The following is a 12007-nucleotide window of genomic DNA, read 5'->3' as shown; positions in this document are numbered from 1 at the left end:
AATGTTGGTTGAGTGTTCTGTGGGATGAAGGGCTTAGATATATAGATGAAAGAACACACGAGAGATTTAAACCTAACTTCAGCAATTGTTGATTTAAGGATCCTTGGAAACATTATTGGGCATTTGTTATCATAATTGTATGAATGCTAATATTTGTGGCATGCTTACCATGTGTCAAATCCGGTGCTTTACATTAATAACTTGACTTGACAGCACATATACTAAAGTTGGAAGTATACAAAGAAGATTAGCATGGCCCCTGCACAAGGATGACATGCAAAATTGTGAAGCATTCCATATTTTTATCTGTGTACCTGAATGTGATAGGAAGAATGAAATCAAGTTGGCAAACACTCTTCAGGATATTTTCCAGAACTTCCCCAACCTTGCAAGGCAGGCCAACATTCAAATTCAGGAAATACAGAGAACATCACAAAGATATTCCTCAAGAAGAGCAACCCCAATCACATAACCGTCAGATTCACCAGGGTTGAAATGAAGGAAAAAAATGCTAAGAGCAGCCAGAGAGAAAGGTTGGGTTACCCACAAAGGGAAGCCAATCAGACTCACAGCAGATCTCTCAGCAGAAACCCTACAAGCCAGAAGAGAGTGGGGGCCAATATTCAACATCCTTAAAGAAAAGAATTTTCCACCCAAAATCTCATATCCAGCCAAACGAAACTTCATAAGTGAAGGAGAAATAAAATCCTTTACAACCAATTGCTGAGAGATTTCATCACCACCTGCCTTACAAGACCTCCTGAAGGAAGCACTAAAGATAGAAAGGAACAACCAGTATCAGTGACTGCAAACATATCAAATGATAAAGACTATTGACACAATGAAGAAACTGCATCAACTAATGGGCGAAACATCCAGCTAGCATCAAAATGGCAGAATCAAATTCACACATAACAATACTAACCTTAAATGTAAATGGACTAAATGCCCCTATCAAAAGACAGAGACTGGCAAATTAGATATAGAGTCAAGACCCATTAGTGTGCTGTATTCAGGAGATCCATCTCACATACAAAGGCAAGCACAGGCTCAAAATAAAGGGATGGAGCAGATTTACCAAGCAAATGGAGAGCTAAAAAAAAAGCAGGGGTTGCAATTCTAGTCTTTGATAAAATAGATGTTAAACCAACAAAGATCAAAAGACAAAGAAGGATATTACATAATGGTAAAGGGGTCAATACAACAAGAAGAGCTAACTCTCCTAAATATATACGCACCCAATACAGGAGCACCCAGATACGTAAAACAAGTTCTTAATGACCTACGAAGAGACTTAGATTCCTACACAGTAATAATGGGAGACTTTAACACTCCACTTTCAATATTAGACAGATCAGTGAGACAGAAAATTAACAAGGATATCCAGGACTTGAAGTCAGATCTAGACCAAGTGGACATTTACAGAACTCTCCACCCCAAATCCACAGAATATACCTCCTTCTCATCACCACATTACACTTACTCTAAAATTGACCAAATAATTGGAAGAAAATAACTCAATCCATTTCTTTGATGTTTTCATGTGATTTTTTTCCTTTTAGCAACTGCTATACTAATGATCTAGAATGTTTACTTAAATTATGAATGGCTTTATTTCAACAGTGGGGATACTCATTCATGGCAAGACTAGCGACTTTGATTTTGGTTCTCTACTCTTTTAATAGTTCTACCACATACCTAGATAAAGGTATAAGGAGCACCATCACCAGATTTTTAATTGTTGCAGATCTGGGAGAAAGAGATAATGCAGTATGATCTTCAAGATGATCTTCCCAGCCTAATGGTGAAATTAAACCGATAAGTACAAAATTAGAAACAATTTTATTATAATTTACTTTATCATTCTTTTTTACTCGGAGTTACAATGCCTAATTGTTTCCCCAATGTTGTCACTTTCCACATTAAAGATGTTAATTTGGCATTTGTAACTGAGGACCCAAGAGGCTATAGATATGATATTTATGAAACTCCAAACTGAAACTCCAAATATTAAGATGAATATTTTGAAATGAAAAATTTGATTACGCAATTACTAATTCTCACCTAGATTCAGGTTGTTAATGAATTATATCATTGGTAATTAAGAGAGATTTGAAAGATATATTTTAGAGAGAACTTTTGGTGAACTATGAGTCCAAACATTCCCAAGTGCAAAGAGATGTGGGTTCCTGACCCTTGTCTCAAGCTTAGTAGGACTGGCTTCATCAGGGCTATGTAGAGAGTTTGATACACTGTGAAGCTGGGATAATACAATGGACCTGTCTTTGTTGTGCTGGTAAATCAAATGGGGAAGGTGGGGTAGCTAGTTCTTCCACATGTAGAAGCAACTAGTTGACTAAATTAGGCTGTAGCTATATTTCTCAGAGTTTGACTGGACAAAGGATACAGATATTTTATAGACACCAGCTATAGGTGGTCTCTATAAAAGATACATTAAGACAGATGGTCTTAATCTATCTTGGATCATGTCCAACAAGGCTTCCCGTAGTCTGGAAACTTCAGCAAAGAGAAACCAAGGATAGCAGTGGACCCCTTAAGACAGAGGAAATATGCCACGTGCCTCAAGATAAGGGACAGTGTCTCTGAAGAGATCATAGATGGTACATGTTGCAGTGAAATCTCGGAATATCCTCCACATTCCTGCATCCACACCCTTGGGTAACCCCTTCTCATGCTGACTCAGACTTGGTTATGTGATCTGTTTTTGCCAGTGGGAGAAAAACAAACGTCATTAGCAGTGATTTGAATAGCACTTTTGTGCTGGGGCTTACCCTCTCTTTTATGCTTTTTGTACTTTGTCATAGGGAGAAGCTACACTATTGAAAGGTAAGACACATGGCCCAATCAAACATGTTGTCTCTGATAACAGTCAACCCACCTCTAAACACGTAAGTGTTTCTGAGACTATTCGGCCCAATGGAGCCATCATCTGACTTTTGACAGAACCCAGCCTGGTCCAGTCAGCAGAATTACACAGCTGACCTGTTGACTCATGGAATATAACACAGAGCTGCTGTTTTAAGGTAGTCAGTATTGACATGATTTGCTACATGGAAAATATTATTGCTACACCATAAAAGTCCCCTATAAGAGAAAGGAAGCTTTAAAGCCATGTCTACAAAGTTTAGGGTCGGTTGCTGACAGTAACAGTCAAGTAAGAACTTTCTTGCCTCTTCTCTTATCTCTTTATTCTCTTCAATATTTACTTCCTTCTAGAGTGTTCAGAAATACCAAATATGAGCTGAATAAGACATGGAAAGACAAGGATTCATCTCTTTCCCAGAGTACAAGCCTGGCTCATAGAGGGAATATTTCACTTTAGGTCAAATGGTAAGAGTTTTGACTATTACAAAGGACTGAACAAAATAACTTGACATTATGTTTGAAACTTACCGTAATCTTTGGATTAATACTATTTGTATTTAATCTAAGGATTGTCTGAAAAGGCATGGAACTGCTTGTTTTTATCTAGTATTCAAGAAAGAACTCCCCAAATGCAGTTTAGGAAATAATGTTGCCTTAGTATTATATCTGGTGAAAGTTACTTTCTCAACATTCCGATTACTCTTAGCATAGATTAGACATCTACCAATTGATTAATAGTTTTACTGTATGCATATAATTTGTAGAAACATAGTTTTAAAACTCTAAATGCTATGATTATTAATTATTGGCAGAGTGTTGAAAAATCTATGCTTTGAAATATAGCTTCTGTGCATAGATTCTTTTGCGTTCTGTTTTGAAATACACCCTTACCTTCACCTGCTCTGGAATCAGTGGTTCTCAGAATACTTTTTTCTTTTGCAGATTCACTGTCACTGTTGTCTGACATTACAACATAGTAACAGCTCAACTATCCTCAATAATATTTGACTACAGGGATTCTGTAAATAGGTGAATCTTAAGATTACTATTTTTATTTCAAGTGCAATAAATTGTAGTCAAAAAATGGATGGGGTCTTGTCCATATATCTATGTAAAATTTAGATCAAACAAGCAAAGTGAAGAATATGTACTCTCACATTTTGTATGTCACACTATAAATTCTATATTAGGATATACTTCATTTTTGCCCTGTTATTCTCTACCAAAGGAAAACAAATGAGAAGAGCTCACCATATTTGTTTATTTATTTAACATTTGAAAATCATAATCCAAGGTGTAGGTGAGTGAAGGCTTTTTTGTTGGAGAAATTCCAAAATTTTTTCGTACATCTGTTAACCTACATTGAAATTAAAAAATGTGTACCACTCTAAAAGATACAATCTCTTTGTCCTCACCTGTGTGATGAGGTTAGCTGTTGCCATTCTTACTGTTAAAAGCAAAACCTCATACCAGATGTATTTTGAATGAATTCTTGATTCGCTGTGAAAGTTGCTCATAGCAAAATAAACTATGTGTTGCCTTCTCTCCAGTTTGTTTGATCAGATTTCTAAGCACAAAGACAAAAAGGACAGAAAACACTTTGTATTTGGTATAACCTTGGAAATCCATCCTAAGAGTTAAATGTCAAATTGTTGAATTACTTGCTCTTATTATCCTCTAACTATTCCATATTCTTTTAATTGACTCAATGTTGTAAAGATAAACGCCTTGGGTTACACATAACACAGAACACAGCACAGCATAATGCAATTTCATAAAGGATCTTCTGTAATTGCTTATCACACGGGCTGTGCATGACAGACACAATAAAGGAACAAATGGAAAATATTAGGCCAAACCTTATTACTGACATGATATTGGAAATAATCTTGAAATACTTTTTGATGCACATTGCTTATATATAAGCATTGAGAATGATTGGAATTTCTCATACCTATCTGGGTGTATTTTGGAAATGGTGGGGAGCAACTAGAAAGGGGCTAACTCTGCAAATAATTAAGAAGAATTATGAGTGTTTTAAGAAGACTGATTTAAAGTAAAAGTTGGCATCCAAGGAGTAAGAGCGCATTATATTGTCGGTAGTTCCATCATTCAGTATAAAATACAAAGTATCAAAGTTGACTCTGTTTAATATGAGTCATGACAAAATTTTGCACATGAAAAGGATGCTAACCTTTCAAATACAAGCAAATACACATATAGCTTAATATCATTAAACCAGAGCAAACGTTTAAGAAGAGAAGTGATAAAATATTCATTTAGTTTGATATGGGAACCTGAGGTTTTCAGTTATTCACCTACCGATTATATGTTTTCTGAAAAATAATCCCATAAAAACCTGGGGATATTTTACTGATGTTTATTATTTCTCTCATTACAAGTCAACTTCTGAGAATTTCCTGTCTTCAGAAATCATGTGAGGCACCTTAGTGATGACATAATTGATATCTCTGAATTGAGAAATGATGAAAGTGGGGAAAGAAGAATAAAATAACTCACATGAAACTGATGTGAAGATGAATTCATGACAGCATCTACATAGAACCAAGGGTTTTGCCCTTACCTAAGTTCTTCAAATATTTCATAAAGCTTAAAAGTTCTGAGGGTAGGCCTCCAGGAAGGGAGATGTGACTTGAATAAGATTTCCACGAGTTTAACACTTTCTCCATATTTCTATTTATAAACATAGAAAATTATTAACACTATGTTCTAATTAGTAATATTCATTTCTAAATAAAATTGATATTTAAATTCCCTTGAAGAAAGCTCACACACACAGTATTTTCTGTTTTATTGTCTAGGTAGTCTGGTAATCAAATTATATATATCAGTACACTGAATTAAACTTAAAAGACTTGATATTGAATTTCAAGTTCATATTTGGGGCAATCCATCTTCTTTTGCTCATAACATTTCAAAATTAAGACATATGCAATATAACACAACTATTTTTCACAACTATATGTATTATGTCAATGTGTAATTTAAAATGAGCAGTACCACCACACAAATTATTGTTAATCTACACAGTTGTTGTAAATTCAATAAACATATTTGATTAGAAAATATATGATTTGCATCATATGGACATTCAAAATGGTAAGTGACAAATTTTTTCAATTTCTTTTATTGTTTAAGAAGAACATGAAACAAAGGATTATTCAATCAAGAAAACTATGTTCTGTACTTCACTGTAATTTAAACATCTGGATAAACTCAGTGACAAAAATGAATTGATTGGATACTATATTCTTACAGACTATTTTTTCGTAGTAGCTTTATGTTCACAGTCAAATTGAGGAGAAGGCACAGACATTTCTTATATACTTATTGATTCCATACACACACAGAGTCTCCTATTATCAACGCCCTTCACCAGAGTGGTACATTTGTTACAATTGTTGAAAGTACAACGACAAATCATTATCACTAAAGGTGCATCATTTATATTAGGGCTCACTCTCTTTGTTTGTTTTTTGAGATGAAGTCTCATTCATGCAACTCATTTCCACTGGAGAGCATTTACATATTCATCATGTACTAAAGGCCAACTCCTGCCTTAGTCTTGCCAGCCCCTTCCTTCAGGATATTTTTGGTTGAATGTGGGAAGTGCAATTACATGTATCATAGAAATACAGACATGGTAGAATTCTACACTTGTGTTAGGGTATAATGGAGGAGTTGCTAAACTAACAATGTGAGAGAAGGAGTATCCTGGAGATAGGGGCCCATTCTGAGTTTTGAAAGACTGAGAGTTTGTCATGTAAAAATAAGAAAGGTTTGCAGTGCTAAGGGTACATCACTTCCAATGCTTGGAAGTACAATCATGTACTGTGCACATTGTTTATTAGACATAAATATATATACTTTTCATTCATTTAAGAAATATTTGTTGAGTACTTATACATACATATCTATTAGAAAACTTTTAGATACAGGAAACAGGGTTTCTCAGTAAACTTGAAGATTTTTTTGTCACATAAAGTATTTAAGGTAATGTAGCTTTAAAGTGGACTAATTTGGTAGCTTAATAATGTTAATCGACACCTGAATTTTTACATCTTCCATCCATGTCATCTCTGCCTAGATCCCTTAATGAACTCAGGAAGGATTCAGAAGCAGTACTGTTTCTTTTTATGCGTCACATTTTAAGAACAAGGAAAACTTTCCTAGAAATTTCCAAGTACACTTCCAAACCTCATCAGATAGAATATTTTGGATACAAGGCCCAAGCCAATCATTTACAAAAGGAATTGGGTCATGAAAATTGGCTAAAAAAAAAAAAAAAAAAAAAAAAAAAAACTTCAGGAGTTAAAATGAGAGACATAGTCCCTGAGTCATATATGGGTATCATGAACATCTGAACCAAACAAGGGCTCTGTCAGTCAGAGAATGTGAGGAATGGGTGCCAAATAGGTGACTATTGGTATCTGTAACAACCAATTGTTTACTAGTCACTGTGCTTGATGTTAGGTTGACCAAAGAGAGCAAAACACATAATCTCTGACCTCAGGGAGCTGAGAAAATGATGAGTAATGCATTCTTAAAGAATCCCACAGGTAGTTAATAACAATATCTTTTTTTTGTTTGTTTTGTTTTTGTTTTGTTTTGAGACGGAGTTTCGCTCTTGTTACCCAGGCTGGAGTGCAATGGCGCGATCTCGGCTCACTGCAACCTCCGCCTCCTGGGTTCAAGCAATTCTCCTGCTTCAGCCTCCTAAGTAGCTGGGATTACAGGCACGCACCACCATGCCCAGCTAATTTTTTGTATTTTCAGTAGAGATAGGGTTTCACCATGTTGACCAGGATGGTCTCGATCTCTTGACCTCATGATCCACCCGCCTCGGCCTCTCAAAGTGCTGGGATTACAGGCGTGAGCCACCGCGCCCAGCCAACAATATCTTTAAAAAGAAACATGTGAAGGGAGAGAAGAATGCATTTAATGGTGAACTTTATTATGCGGTGTCAAGGAAGATTTCTATGAGGAAACACATTTGAGCCATAATCAGAAGTTAAGTCAGAGTAAAGCGAGTAAATGGTAGACCGTTTAAGGGAAAGTGTAATCCTGGCAAAGGAAACAGCATGTGCATCATCTGTGACACTAGTTGTACCTTGAGGAATGAAAACAATTCCGCTGCTATTGAAGAATAGAGAGAATGCAGAAATGGGATTGGAGAACAGGCTGGACAAGATGGAAGAGACTATCCTGTTACCAATGTTCAGCTTAGTCTTAAGAGAAATGAGAAGACACAGAGTCATTGAAAGAGGAAAATATTATAACGTGGAAGAAATGAGCCTTCCAGAATGCTGTAAAGCTGGCATAAAGATAATATTCAGGAAATCCCTATAACTAGCTTTCATTTTTTTTAGGATGAATCAGTCATCTTGTTAACTATGAGTAGGTTTCAAGAACCAAGTAGCTATAAATGAAATCTCAAAAATTATTAGTGAAAAAAATCTCAGAATGGTGATACAATTCTAAAATATAATAAAGCAAGGATAAGGGAGATAACACACTTTCAGAGCCTCCCAGAAATTTATTTTGTCTAGGTAAATTGGATTATTAGTCTAATCTTTCAGTAGAGGAAAAAGCAGAGTATTTGTGATCTCTTGAAGTTAAAATATAAACTACAGGCTTGATTTCTTCTCTATCTTATTCTTTTTTCTTCCCATCAATTATGAAGTAATATTAAACAATTATTCAAATATTTCTTGAATTTACCCACATTTCTGTGGCTCAACTCACACTACGGCTATCCATTCCTTATCTCAAAATTGGACAATTGTATTGAATCTCTTTGCTGGTATTTGTTCTTGAATTCTTAGCTGTAAAAGAAAAGACAGATCCTTCACTTATACCCCAAAGTACAATGAATGGCTCAAGCACAACAAAAGCATTATATTATTTGGGTAATAATCCAAGTTGGGTGTTCTTGGTTTGCAGGCAGCTATTTTTTATGCAGTAATTTGGTGGCCCAGCCTCCTTCCATATTGTGACTCCACAATGGTATTTACCTCCAGCCAGCAAGAAGAGAAAGAACTTGGATTCTTCTTAAATGCCTTGTCCCAGTAGTGGCTCAAATAGTTTCCACTTACATTCTATTTGCAAAAAATTGGTCACTTCCCTGAATCAAATGAAGGAAGGCTGGAACATATGATATAGACCCATTGGTGCTTTTGTTGTATGTTATCAGCTAATAAATTCCACCACATTTGTTTCTAATCTTGGTGCAATCCAAATTGTTCTCCAAACCATAAATATGATAGTGAAAAGAGTTTAATAGTTCTTTGTTTAAAGGTTTCAAAGATATGCACTGATTTTAGAACAAAGTTCTCTCCTTTTCATGGATGCTTATGTGTTTATCTCAGCCCATTCTAAATTTACAACCCATTTGTTGCCTAGTTTTCTCATAAGATTATATTGAAAATTACTAAACTTCCACTTGTTGTCTAGAACTTGCTGCATTATCTTGCCTTTAGGCTCTGAAATTTGATCTTCCCTCTGCCAATACTACTATCTTTGTTCATTCACGTCCCCAACTTATACACTTAAAATCTCAGTTTAAATTCTATAGGCCCAGAGTTCTCATCTCTGTCACAGACCAGATGAGACATCCCTGCATTTATTCCTGTCATGTTTTGTAATTCCCTTTCATAAAGTCTCATCACACTTAAATTTATGATTTATTTAACATGTATTTTCTCAATACATTTTTGACCTTTGAGACAAAATTTGTAACTCTTGCACACTGCACATAGTGGTTGCTGAAGATTCATTTTTAATTATAATCAGTTTTGTTATGATGCTAGTTTTAGAATGCAAATTGGTTTTAACATAATTGATATTTTAAGAAAAAAATGAGCATAGTAGAAATATTGCATTTGCTTATATTTGACCTTGTCCCTTAGAAATACTGGGTAAATGAACAAAATAGTACCCAACTGAACTGAGCTGTGAAGGACCACACAACATGCCACATACACATATCTCAAGCATCTCTCAGATACCTCGGTGTCCTGTGTTTGGTATGAGCCACAGTAATCACATCTGTGATTAAAACTTTCTGTCAAATCCCTAATCCCTAATCTGTCAAATCCCTTGCTACCCCTTTACAATAAGTTCCAAACTGACACCCATTTCCACAAGCAAATTTCAGGTGGTTTTAAAGTAACATGGAATATTATTGTAGTATTTATGCATTGTTAACTATTTAACATGTGTAAAATATTCCTCTCCTCCCCTCCCCCCATTCCTTCCTCCCTCTATCCCTCATCCTTCCTTCCTTCCTTCCTTTCCCTCCCTCCCTCCCTTCTTTCTTTCTTTTCTTTCTTTCTTCTTTCTTTCCTTTCTTTCTCTCTCTCTCCTTCCTTCCTTCCTTTTTTTCTTTTCTTTTTCTCTTCCTTTCCTTTCTTTCTTTCTTTCTCTCTCTTCTCCTTTTATTTTTATTTTTTTTTTATTTTTTGAAACACAGTCTTCTCCTTCTTGTTGCCCAGGCTGAAGTGCAGTGGTCCAATCTAAGCTCACTGTTGCCTCTTCATCCTGGGTTCAAAGGATTATCCTGCCTCAGCCTACCAAGTAGCTGGGACCACAGGCATGCACCACCATGCCCAGCTAATTTTTGCACGTTTAGTAGAGAGGGGGGGTTTCACCATGTTGACCAGGCTGGTCTCAAACTCCCGACCTCAGGTGATCTGTCCGCCTTAGGTATTGCGATTACAGGCGTGAGCCACCACGCTCTAATTATTGCTACCATTTCTATTAGGTTATTATCTTTTATTTATCACATTATTTTGACTCTTGTGTTCTGTTATAAACTGAATGTTTGTACCCCTCCTCCCGTTTATATGTTGAAATCTAGTACCTAACTTGTTGTTTGGAGGTTGGGCCTCTGGAAGGTAATCAAGATGTAAGCTTTCATGAATGGAATTAGAGTCCTTGTAAGAGGAGGTCAGAGAGTTAACTTACTCTATGTAGAAACAGCAAGAAGAAAGCTCTCTGGAAACAGAAGAAGACCTCTCACCAAGAACCGAACACTTCTGGCACCCTGATCTCAGACTTCTAACCTCCAGAACTGTAAGAAAGAAATATTTGTTGTTTAAGCCACTCAGTCTATACTAATTTCTTATGGTGGCACAAACTGACTAAGACTGCTCTTGACTCCATCTTTCCCCATATACCCTATTGTTTTTATTGTGTGATTTTGTATAACACGGTGATTTTTAGAAAATCGTATGACTTGTTAAACAGAACTGACTATAAATGAAAGAACAATTTTTGTGAAGCTAATTAGGGACTTAGTTATATGAGTCAAAGCTTGAAATGACTGCAGTCTCACATCATAGATAGTCCCTGAGCTCACAGAAGTGCCGGGTTATGCTGCCCTCAGGCCCTCACAGTGCTGTTCTCAGAATATCAGTGAAGGAACCAATTCTTCCTGTTCATGTCCCAGTGTCAGGTAAAAGGGGGAACACAGCTGTGGACCTGTGTGAGTGGAAGCTCTTTCAGGATCACCATTGTCATGGAGGGAAAAGGGAGTGAGTCTTTCTTTGTATGTCTGTAACTAGGCACCCTTCACATGAGTTCTGCTTCATGCAGTCTGTCAGATACCCATCCTGAGAATATCCAACCTGCTTGTGGCTTTTCCTTTTCATTTGAGATTTTTAGCCATCATTTATTTCTTCTAAGATTTTATCTGTCAGTTCACTTCCATTAGCTTCAGTTTTCTTATCTACCAAAAGATATGATTGAAGCAGCTCATCAATAAGCTTTCCTTTTCTTATAAAAGACTTTCATTTATGGTATCATCCTCATTTTACCTGCACCATACACAAGCATTAAGGTAAAAAGGAAATGGAAGTTTGAATTGAAAAGTCTCTGCTGGCAGCATATCCGATTCCTAACCAGAAAGGTAATTATGCCTCATGCTGTTTGTCAGCGCTTCCCTTACCCATACACACATAGAGATCTGCCTTTGTGGAAATCCTTCTCAGAATGTAAAATACCACAAGATGTCTTTTAATCTTAGGAATGTAAGGAGTCAGATTCTAAAGCCCCCGCAGGTGGAAATAGGCCACACCCCTCTAAGTATCTGCTGGAGTGG

The 12007-nt window shown here is 36.2% G+C and overlaps 1 non-coding gene across 1 annotated transcript; it reads left to right on the top strand.

Moving 5' to 3' along the window:
- The first annotated feature begins 201 nt into the window (after positions 1–201).
- On the top strand, positions 202–304 carry LOC119467466. Its single transcript, XR_005196003.1, has one exon. It is a non-coding gene; the product is annotated as a U6 spliceosomal RNA (small nuclear RNA).
- Positions 305–12007: the final 11703 nt, after the last annotated feature.

The sequence above is a fragment of the Cebus imitator genome, unplaced genomic scaffold (genome assembly GCF_001604975.1).
Source record: "Cebus imitator isolate Cc_AM_T3 unplaced genomic scaffold, Cebus_imitator-1.0 Scaffold293, whole genome shotgun sequence".
Lineage (NCBI taxonomy): Eukaryota > Metazoa > Chordata > Mammalia > Primates > Cebidae > Cebus > Cebus imitator.
The sequence above is the reverse complement of the archived record's forward strand: the minus strand, read 5'-3'. Positions and strand labels throughout refer to the sequence as shown.